Genomic DNA, 12179 nt, shown 5'->3' with positions numbered 1-12179 from the left:
GTGTCTGTGTGTGTGTGGTGTGTGCAGGGTGTGAGTGTCTGTGTGTGTGTGGTGTACACTGAGTGCAGGGTGTGAGTGTCTGTGTGTGTGTGGTGTGTACTGAGTGCAGGGTGTGAGTGTCTGTGTGTGTGTGGTGTGTACTGAGTGCAGGGTGTGAGTGTCTGTGTGGGTGTGGTGTGTGCTGTGTGCAGGGTGTGAGTGTCTGTGTGTGTGTGGTGTGTGCTGGGTGTAGGGGGTGAGTGTGTGTGTGGTGTGTACTGAGTGAAGGGTATGAGTGTTTGTGTGTGTGTGGTGTGTGCTGTGTGCAGGGTGTGAGTGTCTGTGTGTGTGTGGTGTGTACTGATTGCAGGGTGTGAGTGTCTGTGTGTGTGTGGTGTACACTGGGTGCAGGGTGTGAGTGTCTGTGTGTGTGTGTGTGGTGTGTACTGAGTGCAGGGTGTGAGTGTCTGTGTGTGTGTGGTGTACACTGAGTGCAAGGTGTGAGTGTCTGTGTGTGTGCAGTGTGTACTAGGTGCAGGGTGTGAGTGTCTGTGTGTGTGTGTGCTGTGTGCAGGGTGTGAGTGTCTGTGTGTGTGTGTGGTGTGTACTGAGTGCAGGGTGTAAGTGTCTGTGTGTGTGTGGTGTACACTGAGTGCAGGGTGTGAGTGTCTGTGTGTGGTGTGTGCTGAGTGCAGGGTGTGAGTGTGTGTGTGGTGTGTGCTGAGTGCAGGGTGTGAGTGTCTGTGTGTGTGGTGTGTACTGAGTGCAGGGTGTGAGTGTCTGTGTGTGTGTGGTGTGTGCTGAGTGCAGGGTGTGAGTGTCTGTGTGTGTGTGGTGTACACTGGGTGCAGGGTGTGAGTGTCTGTGTGTGTGTGTGTGGTGTGTACTGAGTGCAGGGTGTGAGTGTCTGTGTGTGTGTGGTGTACACTGAGTGCAGGGTGTGAGTGTCTGTGTGTGTGCAGTGTGTACTAGGTGCAGGGTGTGAGTGTCTGTGTGTGTGTGTGCTGTTTGCAGGGTGTGAGTATCTGTGTGTGTGTGTGGTGTGTACTGAGTGCAGGGTGTAAGTGTCTGTGTGTGTGTGGTGTACACTGAGTGCAGGGTGTGAGTGTCTGTGTGTGGTGTGTGCTGAGTGCAGGGTGTGAGTGTGTGTGTGGTGTGTTCTGAGTGCAGGGTGTGAGTGTCTGTGTGCGTGTGGTGTGTACTGAGTGCAGGGTGTGAGTGTCTGTGTGTGTGTGGTGTGTACTGAGTGCAGGGTGTGAGTGTCTGTGTGTGTGTGGTGTATGCTGGGTGCAGGATGTGAGTGTCTGTGTGTGTGTGTGGTGTGTACTGGGTGTAGGGTGTGAGTGTCTGTGTGTGTGTGGTGTGTGCAGGGTGTGAGTGTCTGTGTGTGTGTGGTGTACACTGAGTGCAGGGTGTGAGTGTCTGTGTGTGTGTGTGGTGTGTACTGAGTGCAGGGTGTGAGTGTCTGTGTGGGTGTGGTGTGTGCTGTGTGCAGGGAGTGAGTGTCTGTGTGTGTGGCGTGTACTGGGTGCATGGCGTGAGTGTCTGTGTGTGTGGTGTGTGCTGTGTGCAGGGTGTGAGTGTCTGTGTGTGTGGTGTGTACTGGGTGTAGGGGGTGAGTGTGTGTGTGGTGTGTACTGAGTGAAGGGTATGAGTGTCTGTGTGTGTGTGGTGTGTGCTGTGTGCAGGGTGTGAGTGTCTGTGTGTGTGTGGTGTGTACTGAGTGCAGGGTGTGAGTGTCTGTGTGTGTGTGTGGTGTACACTGAGTGCAGGGTGTCAGTGTCTGTGTGTGTGTGGTGTGCACTGGGTTCAGGGTGTGAGTGTCTGTGTGTGTGTGGTGTGTGCTGAGTGCAGGGTGTGAGTGTCTGTGTGTGTGTGGTGTACACTGGGTGCAGGGTGTGAGTGTCTGTGTGTGTGTGTGTGGTGTGTACTGAGTGCAGGGTGTGAGTGTCTGTGTGTGTGCGGTGTACACTGAGTGCAGGGTGTGAGTGTCTGTGTGTGTGCAGTGTGTACTAGGTGCAGGGTGTGAGTGTCTGTGTGTGTGTGTGGTGTGTACTGAGTGCAGGGTGTAAGTGTCTGTGTGTGTGTGGTGTACACTGAGTGCAGGGTGTGAGTGTCTGTGTGTGGTGTGTGCTGAGTGCAGGGTGCGAGTGTCTGTGTGTGTGTGGTGTGTACTGCGTGCAGGGTGTGAGTGTCTGTGTGTGTGTGGTGTGTACTGAGTGCAAGGTGAGAGTGTCTGTGTGTGTGTGGTGTGTACTGGGTGCAGGGTGTGAGTGTGTGTGTGTGGTGTGTGCTGTGTGCAGGGTGTGAGTGTCTGTGTGTGAGTGGTGTACACTGCGTGCAGGGTGTGAGTGTCTGTGTGTGTGTGGTGTGTACTAAGTGCAGGGTGTGAGTGTCTGTGTGTGTGTACTGTGTGCAGGGTGTGAGTGTCTGTGTGTGTGTGGTGTGTACTGGGTGCATGGTGTGAGTGTCTGTGTGTGTGTGGTGTGTGCTGTGTGCAGGGTGTGAGTGTCTGTGTGTGTGTGGTGTGTGCTGGGTGCAGGGTGTGAGTGTCTGTGTGTGTGTGTGGTGTGTACTGGGTGTAGGGTGTGAGTGTCTGTGTGTGTGTGGCGTGTGCAGGGTGTGAGTGTCTGTGTGTGTGTGGTGTACACTGAGTGCAGGGTGTGAGTGTCTGTGTGTGTGTGGTGTGTGCTGTGTGCAGGGAGTAAGTGTCTGTGTGTGTGGCGTGTACTGGGTGCATGGTGTGAGTGTCTGTGTGTGTGGTGTGTGCTGTGTGCAGGGTGTGAGTGTCTGTGTGTGTGTGGTGTGTACTGGGTGTAGGGGGTGAGTGTGTGTGTGGTGTGTACTGAGTGAAGGGTATGAGTGTCTGTGTGTGTGTGGTGTGTACTGAGTGCAAGGTGTGAGTGTCTGTGTGTGTGTGTGGTGTACACTGAGTGCAGGGTGTCAGTGTCTGTGTGTGTGTGGTGTGCACTGGGTTCAGGGTGTGAGTATCTGTGTGTGTGTGGTGTGTGCTGGGTGCAGGGTGTGAGTGTCTGTGTGTGTGGTGTGTACTGGGTGTAGGGTGTGAGTGTCTGTGTGTGTGTGGTGTGTGCAGGGTGTGAGTGTCTGTGTGTGTGTGTGTGTGTGGTGTACACTGAGTGCAGGGTGTGAGTGTCTGTGTGTGTGTGGTGTGTACTGAGTGCAGGGTGTGAGTGTCTGTGTGTGTGTGGTGTGTGCTGTGTGCAGGGAGTGAGTGTCTGTGGCGTGTACTGGGTGCATGGTGTGAGTGTCTGTGTGTGTGGTGTGTGCTGTGTGCAGGGTGTGAGTGTCTGTGTGTGTGTGGTGTGTACTGGGTGTAGGGGGTGAGTGTGTGTGTGGTGCGTACTGAGTGAAGGGTATGAGTGTTTGTGTGTGTGTGTGTGGTGTGTGCTGTGTGCAGGGTGTGAGTGTCTGTGTGTGTGTGGTGTGTACTGAGTGCAGGGTGTGAGTGTCTGTGTGTGTGTGTGGTGTACACTGAGTGCAGGGTGTCAGTGAATGTGTGTGTGTGGTGTGCACTGGGTTCAGGTTGTGAGTGTCTGTGTGTGTGTGGTGTGTGCTGAGTGCAGGGTGTGAGTGTCTGTGTGTGTGTGGTGTACACTGGGTGCAGGGTGTGAGTGTCTGTGTGTGTGTGGTGTGTACTGAGTGCAGGGTGTGAGTGTCTGTGTGTGTGTGGTGTACACTGAGTGCAGGGTGTGAGTGTCTGTGTGTGTGCAGTGTGTACTAGGTGCAGGGTGTGAGTGTCTGTGTGTGTGTGCTGTTTGCAGGGTGTGAGTGTCTGTGTGTGTGGTGTGTACTGAGTGCAGGGTGTAAGTGTCTGTGTGTGTGTGGTGTACACTGAGTGCAGGGTGTGAGTGTCTGTGTGTGGTGTGTGCTGAGTGCAGGGTGTGAGTGTGTGTGTGGTGTGTGCTGAGTGCAGGGTGTGAGTGTCTGTGTGTGTGTGGTGTGTACTGAGTGCAGGGTGTGAGTGTCTGTGTGTGTGTGGTGTATGCTGGGTGCAGGGTGTGAGTGTCTGTGTGTGTGTACTGTGTGCAGGGTGTGAGTGTCTGTGTGTGTGTGGTGTGTACTGGGTGCATGGTGTGAGTGTCTGTGTGTGTGGTGTGTACTGGGTGTAGGGTGTGAGTGTCTGTGTGTGTGTGGTGTGTGCAGGGTGTGAGTGTCTGTGTGTGTGTGTGTGTGGTGTACACTGAGTGCAGGGTGTGAGTGTCTGTGTGTGTGTGGTGTGTACTGAGTGCAGGGTGTGAGTGTCTGTGTGTGTGTGGTGTGTGCTGTGTGCAGGGAGTGAGTGTCTGTGGCGTGTACTGGGTGCATGGTGTGAGTGTCTGTGTGTGTGGTGTGTGCTGTGTGCAGGGTGTGAGTGTCTGTGTGTGTGTGGTGTGTACTGGGTGTAGGGGGTGAGTGTGTGTGTGGTGCGTACTGAGTGAAGGGTATGAGTGTTTGTGTGTGTGTGGTGTGTGCTGTGTGCAGGGTGTGAGTGTCTGTGTGTGTGTGGTGTGTACTGAGTGCAGGGTGTGAGTGTCTGTGTGTGTGTGTGGTGTACACTGAGTGCAGGGTGTCAGTGAATGTGTGTGTGTGGTGTGCACTGGGTTCAGGTTGTGAGTGTCTGTGTGTGTGTGGTGTGTGCTGAGTGCAGGGTGTGAGTGTCTGTGTGTGTGTGGTGTACACTGGGTGCAGGGTGTGAGTGTCTGTGTGTGTGTGTGTGTGGTGTGTACTGAGTGCAGGGTGTGAGTGTCTGTGTGTGTGTGGTGTACACTGAGTGCAGGGTGTGAGTGTCTGTGTGTGTGCAGTGTGTACTAGGTGCAGGGTGTGAGTGTCTGTGTGTGTGTGCTGTTTGCAGGGTGTGAGTGTCTGTGTGTGTGGTGTGTACTGAGTGCAGGGTGTAAGTGTCTGTGTGTGTGTGGTGTACACTGAGTGCAGGGTGTGAGTGTCTGTGTGTGGTGTGTGCTGAGTGCAGGGTGTGAGTGTGTGTGTGGTGTGTGCTGAGTGCAGGGTGTGAGTGTCTGTGTGTGTGTGGTGTGTACTGAGTGCAGGGTGTGAGTGTCTGTGTGTGTGTGGTGTATGCTGGGTGCAGGGTGTGAGTGTCTGTGTGTGTGTACTGTGTGCAGGGTGTGAGTGTCTGTGTGTGTGTGGTGTGTACTGGGTGCATGGTGTGAGTGTCTGTGTGTGTGGTGTGTACTGGGTGTAGGGTGTGAGTGTCTGTGTGTGTGTGGTGTGTGCAGGGTGTGAGTGTCTGTGTGTGTGTGTGTGTGGTGTACACTGAGTGCAGGGTGTGAGTGTCTGTGTGTGTGTGGTGTGTACTGAGTGCAGGGTGTGAGTGTCTGTGTGTGTGTGGTGTGTGCTGTGTGCAGGGAGTGAGTGTCTGTGGCGTGTACTGGGTGCATGGTGTGAGTGTCTGTGTGTGTGGTGTGTGCTGTGTGCAGGGTGTGAGTGTCTGTGTGTGTGTGGTGTGTACTGGGTGTAGGGGGTGAGTGTGTGTGTGGTGCGTACTGAGTGAAGGGTATGAGTGTTTGTGTGTGTGTGGTGTGTGCTGTGTGCAGGGTGCGAGTGTCTGTGTGTGTGTGGTGTGTACTGCGTGCAGGGTGTGAGTGTCTGTGTGTGTGTGGTGTGTACTGAGTGCAAGGTGAGAGTGTCTGTGTGTGTGTGGTGTGTACTGGGTGCAGGGTGTGAGTGTGTGTGTGTGGTGTGTGCTGTGTGCAGGGTGTGAGTGTCTGTGTGTGAGTGGTGTACACTGCGTGCAGGGTGTGAGTGTCTGTGTGTGTGTGGTGTGTACTAAGTGCAGGGTGTGAGTGTCTGTGTGTGTGTACTGTGTGCAGGGTGTGAGTGTCTGTGTGTGTGTGGTGTGTACTGGGTGCATGGTGTGAGTGTCTGTGTGTGTGTGGTGTGTGCTGTGTGCAGGGTGTGAGTGTCTGTGTGTGTGTGGTGTGTGCTGGGTGCAGGGTGTGAGTGTCTGTGTGTGTGTGTGGTGTGTACTGGGTGTAGGGTGTGAGTGTCTGTGTGTGTGTGGCGTGTGCAGGGTGTGAGTGTCTGTGTGTGTGTGGTGTACACTGAGTGCAGGGTGTGAGTGTCTGTGTGTGTGTGGTGTGTGCTGTGTGCAGGGAGTAAGTGTCTGTGTGTGTGGCGTGTACTGGGTGCATGGTGTGAGTGTCTGTGTGTGTGGTGTGTGCTGTGTGCAGGGTGTGAGTGTCTGTGTGTGTGTGGTGTGTACTGGGTGTAGGGGGTGAGTGTGTGTGTGGTGTGTACTGAGTGAAGGGTATGAGTGTCTGTGTGTGTGTGGTGTGTACTGAGTGCAAGGTGTGAGTGTCTGTGTGTGTGTGTGGTGTACACTGAGTGCAGGGTGTCAGTGTCTGTGTGTGTGTGGTGTGCACTGGGTTCAGGGTGTGAGTATCTGTGTGTGTGTGGTGTGTGCTGGGTGCAGGGTGTGAGTGTCTGTGTGTGTGGTGTGTACTGGGTGTAGGGTGTGAGTGTCTGTGTGTGTGTGGTGTGTGCAGGGTGTGAGTGTCTGTGTGTGTGTGGTGTACACTGAGTGCAGGGTGTGAGTGTCTGTGTGTGTGTGGTGTGTACTGAGTGCAGGGTGTGAGTGTCTGTGTGTGTGTGGTGTGTGCTGTGTGCAGGGAGTGAGTGTCTGTGGCGTGTACTGGGTGCATGGTGTGAGTGTCTGTGTGTGTGGTGTGTGCTGTGTGCAGGGTGTGAGTGTCTGTGTGTGTGTGGTGTGTACTGGGTGTAGGGGGTGAGTGTGTGTGTGGTGCGTACTGAGTGAAAGGTATGAGTGTTTGTGTGTGTGTGGTGTGTGCTGTGTGCAGGGTGTGAGTGTCTGTGTGTGTGTGGTGTGTACTGAGTGCAGGGTGTGAGTGTCTGTGTGTGTGTGTGGTGTACACTGAGTGCAGGGTGTCAGTGAATGTGTGTGTGTGGTGTGCACTGGGTTCAGGTTGTGAGTGTCTGTGTGTGTGTGGTGTGTGCTGAGTGCAGGGTGTGAGTGTCTGTGTGTGTGTGGTGTACACTGGGTGCAGGGTGTGAGTGTCTGTGTGTGTATGTGTGTGGTGTGTACTGAGTGCAGGGTGTGAGTGTCTGTGTGTGTGTGGTGTACACTGAGTGCAGGGTGTGAGTGTCTGTGTGTGTGCAGTGTGTACTAGGTGCAGGGTGTGAGTGTCTGTGTGTGTGTGCTGTTTGCAGGGTGTGAGTGTCTGTGTATGTAGTGTGTACTGAGTGCAGGGTGTAAGTGTCTGTGTGTGTGTGGTGTACACTGAGTGCAGGGTGTGAGTGTCTGTGTGTGGTGTGTGCTGAGTGCAGGGTGTGAGTGTGTGTGTGGTGTGTGCTGAGTGCAGGGTGTGAGTGTCTGTGTGTGTGTGGTGTGTACTGAGTGCAGGGTGTGAGTGTCTGTGTGTGTGTGGTGTATGCTGGGTGCAGGGTGTGAGTGTCTGTGTGTGTGTACTGTGTGCAGGGTGTGAGTGTCTGTGTGTGTGTGGTGTGTACTGGGTGCATGGTGTGAGTGTCTGTGTGTGTGGTGTGTACTGGGTGTAGGGTGTGAGTGTCTGTGTGTGTGTGGTGTGTGCAGGGTGTGAGTGTCTGTGTGTGTGTGTGTGTGGTGTACACTGAGTGCAGGGTGTGAGTGTCTGTGTGTGTGTGGTGTGTACTGAGTGCAGGGTGTGAGTGTCTGTGTGTGTGTGGTGTGTGCTGTGTGCAGGGAGTGAGTGTCTGTGGCGTGTACTGGGTGCATGGTGTGAGTGTCTGTGTGTGTGGTGTGTGCTGTGTGCAGGGTGTGAGTGTCTGTGTGTGTGTGGTGTGTACTGGGTGTAGGGGGTGAGTGTGTGTGTGGTGCGTACTGAGTGAAGGGTATGAGTGTTTGTGTGTGTGTGGTGTGTGCTGTGTGCAGGGTGTGAGTGTCTGTGTGTGTGTGGTGTGTACTGAGTGCAGGGTGTGAGTGTCTGTGTGTGTGTGTGGTGTACACTGAGTGCAGGGTGTCAGTGAATGTGTGTGTGTGGTGTGCACTGGGTTCAGGTTGTGAGTGTCTGTGTGTGTGTGGTGTGTGCTGAGTGCAGGGTGTGAGTGTCTGTGTGTGTGTGGTGTACACTGGGTGCAGGGTGTGAGTGTCTGTGTGTGTGTGTGTGTGGTGTGTACTGAGTGCAGGGTGTGAGTGTCTGTGTGTGTGTGGTGTACACTGAGTGCAGGGTGTGAGTGTCTGTGTGTGTGCAGTGTGTACTAGGTGCAGGGTGTGAGTGTCTGTGTGTGTGTGCTGTTTGCAGGGTGTGAGTGTCTGTGTGTGTGGTGTGTACTGAGTGCAGGGTGTAAGTGTCTGTGTGTGTGTGGTGTACACTGAGTGCAGGGTGTGAGTGTCTGTGTGTGGTGTGTGCTGAGTGCAGGGTGTGAGTGTGTGTGTGGTGTGTGCTGAGTGCAGGGTGTGAGTGTCTGTGTGTGTGTGGTGTGTACTGAGTGCAGGGTGTGAGTGTCTGTGTGTGTGTGGTGTATGCTGGGTGCAGGGTGTGAGTGTCTGTGTGTGTGTACTGTGTGCAGGGTGTGAGTGTCTGTGTGTGTGTGGTGTGTACTGGGTGCATGGTGTGAGTGTCTGTGTGTGTGGTGTGTACTGGGTGTAGGGTGTGAGTGTCTGTGTGTGTGTGGTGTGTGCAGGGTGTGAGTGTCTGTGTGTGTGTGTGGTGTACACTGAGTGCAGGGTGTGAGTGTCTGTGTGTGTGTGGTGTGTACTGAGTGCAGGGTGTGAGTGTCTGTGTGTGTGGTGTGTGCTGTGTGCAGGGTGTGAGTGTCTGTGTGTGTGTGGTGTGTACTGGGTGTAGGGGGTGAGTGTGTGTGTGGTGCGTACTGAGTGAAGGGTATGAGTGTTTGTGTGTGTGTGGTGTGTGCTGTGTGCAGGGTGTGAGTGTCTGTGTGTGTGTGGTGTGTACTGAGTGCAGGGTGTGAGTGTCTGTGTGTGTGTGTGGTGTACACTGAGTGCAGGGTGTCAGTGAATGTGTGTGTGTGGTGTGCACTGGGTTCAGGGTGTGAGTGTCTGTGTGTGTGTGTGTGGTGTGTACTGAGTGCAGGGTGTGAGTGTCTGTGTGTGTGTGGTGTACACTGAGTGCAGGGTGTGAGTGTCTGTGTGTGTGCAGTGTGTACTAGGTGCAGGGTGTGAGTGTCTGTGTGTGTGTGCTGTTTGCAGGGTGTGAGTGTCTGTGTGTGTGTGTGGTGTGTACTGAGTGCAGGGTGTAAGTGTCTGTGTGTGTGTGGTGTACACTGAGTGCAGGGTGTGAGTGTCTGTGTGTGGTGTGTGCTGAGTGCAGGGTGTGAGTGTGTGTGTGGTGTGTGCTGAGTGCAGGGTGTGAGTGTCTGTGTGTGTGTGGTGTGTACTGAGTGCAGGGTGTGAGTGTCTGTGTGTGTGTGGTGTATGCTGGGTGCAGGGTGTGAGTGTCTGTGTGTGTGTGTGGTTTGTACTGGGTGTAGGGTGTGCGTGTCTGTGTGTGAGTGGTGTACACTGCGTGCAGGGTGTGAGTGTCTGTGTGTGTGTGGTGTGTACTAAGTGCAGGGTGTGAGTGTCTGTGTGTGTGTACTGTGTGCAGGGTGTGAGTGTCTGTGTGTGTGTGGTGTGTACTGGGTGCATGGTGTGAGTGTCTGTGTGTGTGTGGTGTGTGCTGTGTGCAGGGTGTGAGTGTCTGTTTGTGTGTGGTGTGTGCTGGGTGCAGGGTGTGAGTGTCTGTGTGTGTGTGTGGTGTGTACTGGGTGTAGGGTGTGAGTGTCTGTGTGTGTGTGGTGTGTGCAGGGTGTGAGTGTCTGTGTGTGTGTGGTGTACACTGAGTGCAGGGTGTGAGTGTCTGTGTGTGTGTGGTGTGTACTGAGTGCAGGGTGTGAGTGTCTGTGTGTGTGCAGTGTGTACTAGGTGCAGGGTGTGAGTGTCTGTGTGTGTGTGCTGTTTGCAGGGTGTGAGTGTCTGTGTGTGTGTGTGGTGTGTACTGAGTGCAGGGTGTAAGTGCCTGTGTGTGTGTGGTGTACACTGAGTGCAGGGTGTGAGTGTCTGTGTGTGGTGTGTGCTGAGTGCAGGGTGTGAGTGTGTGTGTGGTGTGTGCTGAGTGCAGGGTGTGAGTGTCTGTGTGTGTGTGGTGTGTACTGAGTGCAGGGTGTGAGTGTCTGTGTGTGTGTGGTGTGTACTGAGTGCAGGGTGTGAGTGTCTGTGTGTGTGTGGTGTATGCTGGGTGCAGGGTGTGAGTGTCTGTGTGTGTGTGTGGTTTGTACTGGGTGTAGGGTGTGCGTGTCTGTGTGTGAGTGGTGTACACTGCGTGTGAGGGTGTGAGTGTCTGTGTGTGTGTGGTGTGTACTAAGTGCAGGGTGTGAGTGTCTGTGTGTGTGTACTGTGTGCAGGGTGTGAGTGTCTGTGTGTGTGTGGTGTGTACTGGGTGCATGGTGTGAGTGTCTGTGTGTGTGTGGTGTGTGCTGTGTGCAGGGTGTGAGTGTCTGTTTGTGTGTGGTGTGTGCTGGGTGCAGGGTGTGAGTGTCTGTGTGTGTGTGTGGTGTGTACTGGGTGTAGGGTGTGAGTGTCTGTGTGTGTGTGGTGTGTGCAGGGTGTGAGTGTCTGTGTGTGTGTGGTGTACACTGAGTGCAGGGTGTGAGTGTCTGTGTGTGTGTGGTGTGTACTGAGTGCAGGGTGTGAGTGTCTGTGTGTGTGTGGTGTGTGCTGTGTGCAGGGAGTAAGTGTCTGTGTGTGTGGCGTGTACTGGGTGCATGGTGTGAGTGTCTGTGTGTGTGGTGTGTGCTGTGTGCAGGTGTGAGTGTCTGTGTGTGTGTGGTGTGTACTGGGTGTAGGGGGTGAGTGTGTGTGTGGTGTGTACTGAGTGAAGGGTATGAGTGTCTGTGTGTGTGTGGTGTGTACTGAGTGCATGGTGTGAGTGTCTGTGTGTGTGGTGTGTGCTGTGTGCAGGGTGTGAGTGTCTGTGTGTGTGTGGTGTGTACTGGGTGTAGGGGGTGAGTGTGTGTGTGGTGTGTACTGAGTGAAGGGTATGAGTGTCTGTGTGTGTGTGGTGTACACTGAGTGCAGTGTGTCAGTGTCTGTGTGTGTGTGGTGTGCACTGGGTTCAGGGTGTGAGTATCTGTGTGTGTGTGGTGTGTGCTGGGTGCAGGGTGTGAGTGTCTGTGTGTGTGGTGTGTACTGGGTGTAGGGTGTGAGTGTCTGTGTGTGTGTGGTGTGTGCAGGATGTGAGTGTCTGTGTGTGTGTGTGTGTGTGGTGTACACTGAGTGCAGGGTGTGAGTGTCTGTGTGTGTGTGGTGTGTACTGAGTGCAGGGTGTGAGTGTCTGTGTGTGTGTGGTGTGTGCTGTGTGCAGGGAGTGAGTGTCTGTGGCGTGTACTGGGTGCATGGTGTGAGTGTCTGTGTGTGTGGTGTGTGCTGTGTGCAGGGTGTGAGTGTCTGTGTGTGTGTGGTGTGTACTGGGTGTAGGGGGTGAGTGTGTGTGTGGTGTGTACTGAGTGAAGGGTATGAGTGTTTGTGTGTGTGTGGTGTGTGCTGTGTGCAGGGTGTGAGTGTCTGTGTGTGTGTGGTGTGTACTGAGTGCAGGGTGTGAGTGTCTGTGTGTGTGTGTGGTGTACACTGAGTGCAGGGTGTCAGTGTATGTGTGTGTGTGGTGTGCACTGGGTTCAGGTTGTGAGTGTCTGTGTGTGTGTGGTGTGTGCTGAGTGCAGGGTGTGAGTGTCTGTGTGTGTGTGGTGTACACTGGGTGCAGGGTGTGAGTGTCTGTGTGTGTGTGTGTGTGGTGTGTACTGAGTGCAGGGTGTGAGTGTCTGTGTGTGTGTGGTGTACACTGAGTGCAGGGTGTGAGTGTCTGTGTGTGTGCAGTGTGTACTAGGTGCAAGGTGTGAGTGTCTGTGTGTGTGTGCTGTTTGCAGAGTGTGAGTGTCTGTGTGTGTGTGTGGTGTGTAGTGAGTGCAGGGTGTAAGTGTCTGTGTGTGTGTGGTGTACACTGAGTGCAGGGTGTGAGTGTCTGTGTGTGGTGTGTGCTGAGTGCAGGGTGTGAGTGTGTGTGTGGTGTGTGCTGAGTGCAGGGTGTGAGTGTCTGTGTGTGTGTGGTGTACACTGAGTGCAGGGTGTGAGTGTCTGTGTGTGTGTGGTGTGTACTGAGTGCAGGGTGTGAGTGTCTGTGTGTGTGTGGTGTGTGCTGTGTGCAGGGAGTAAGTGTCTGTGTGTGTGGCGTGTACTGGGTGCATGGTGTGAG

This window comes from Lampetra fluviatilis, chromosome 33 (genome assembly GCF_964198595.1).
Source record: "Lampetra fluviatilis chromosome 33, kcLamFluv1.1, whole genome shotgun sequence".
Classification (NCBI taxonomy): Eukaryota; Metazoa; Chordata; class Hyperoartia; order Petromyzontiformes; family Petromyzontidae; genus Lampetra; species Lampetra fluviatilis.
This window is presented reverse-complemented; position numbering follows the sequence as displayed.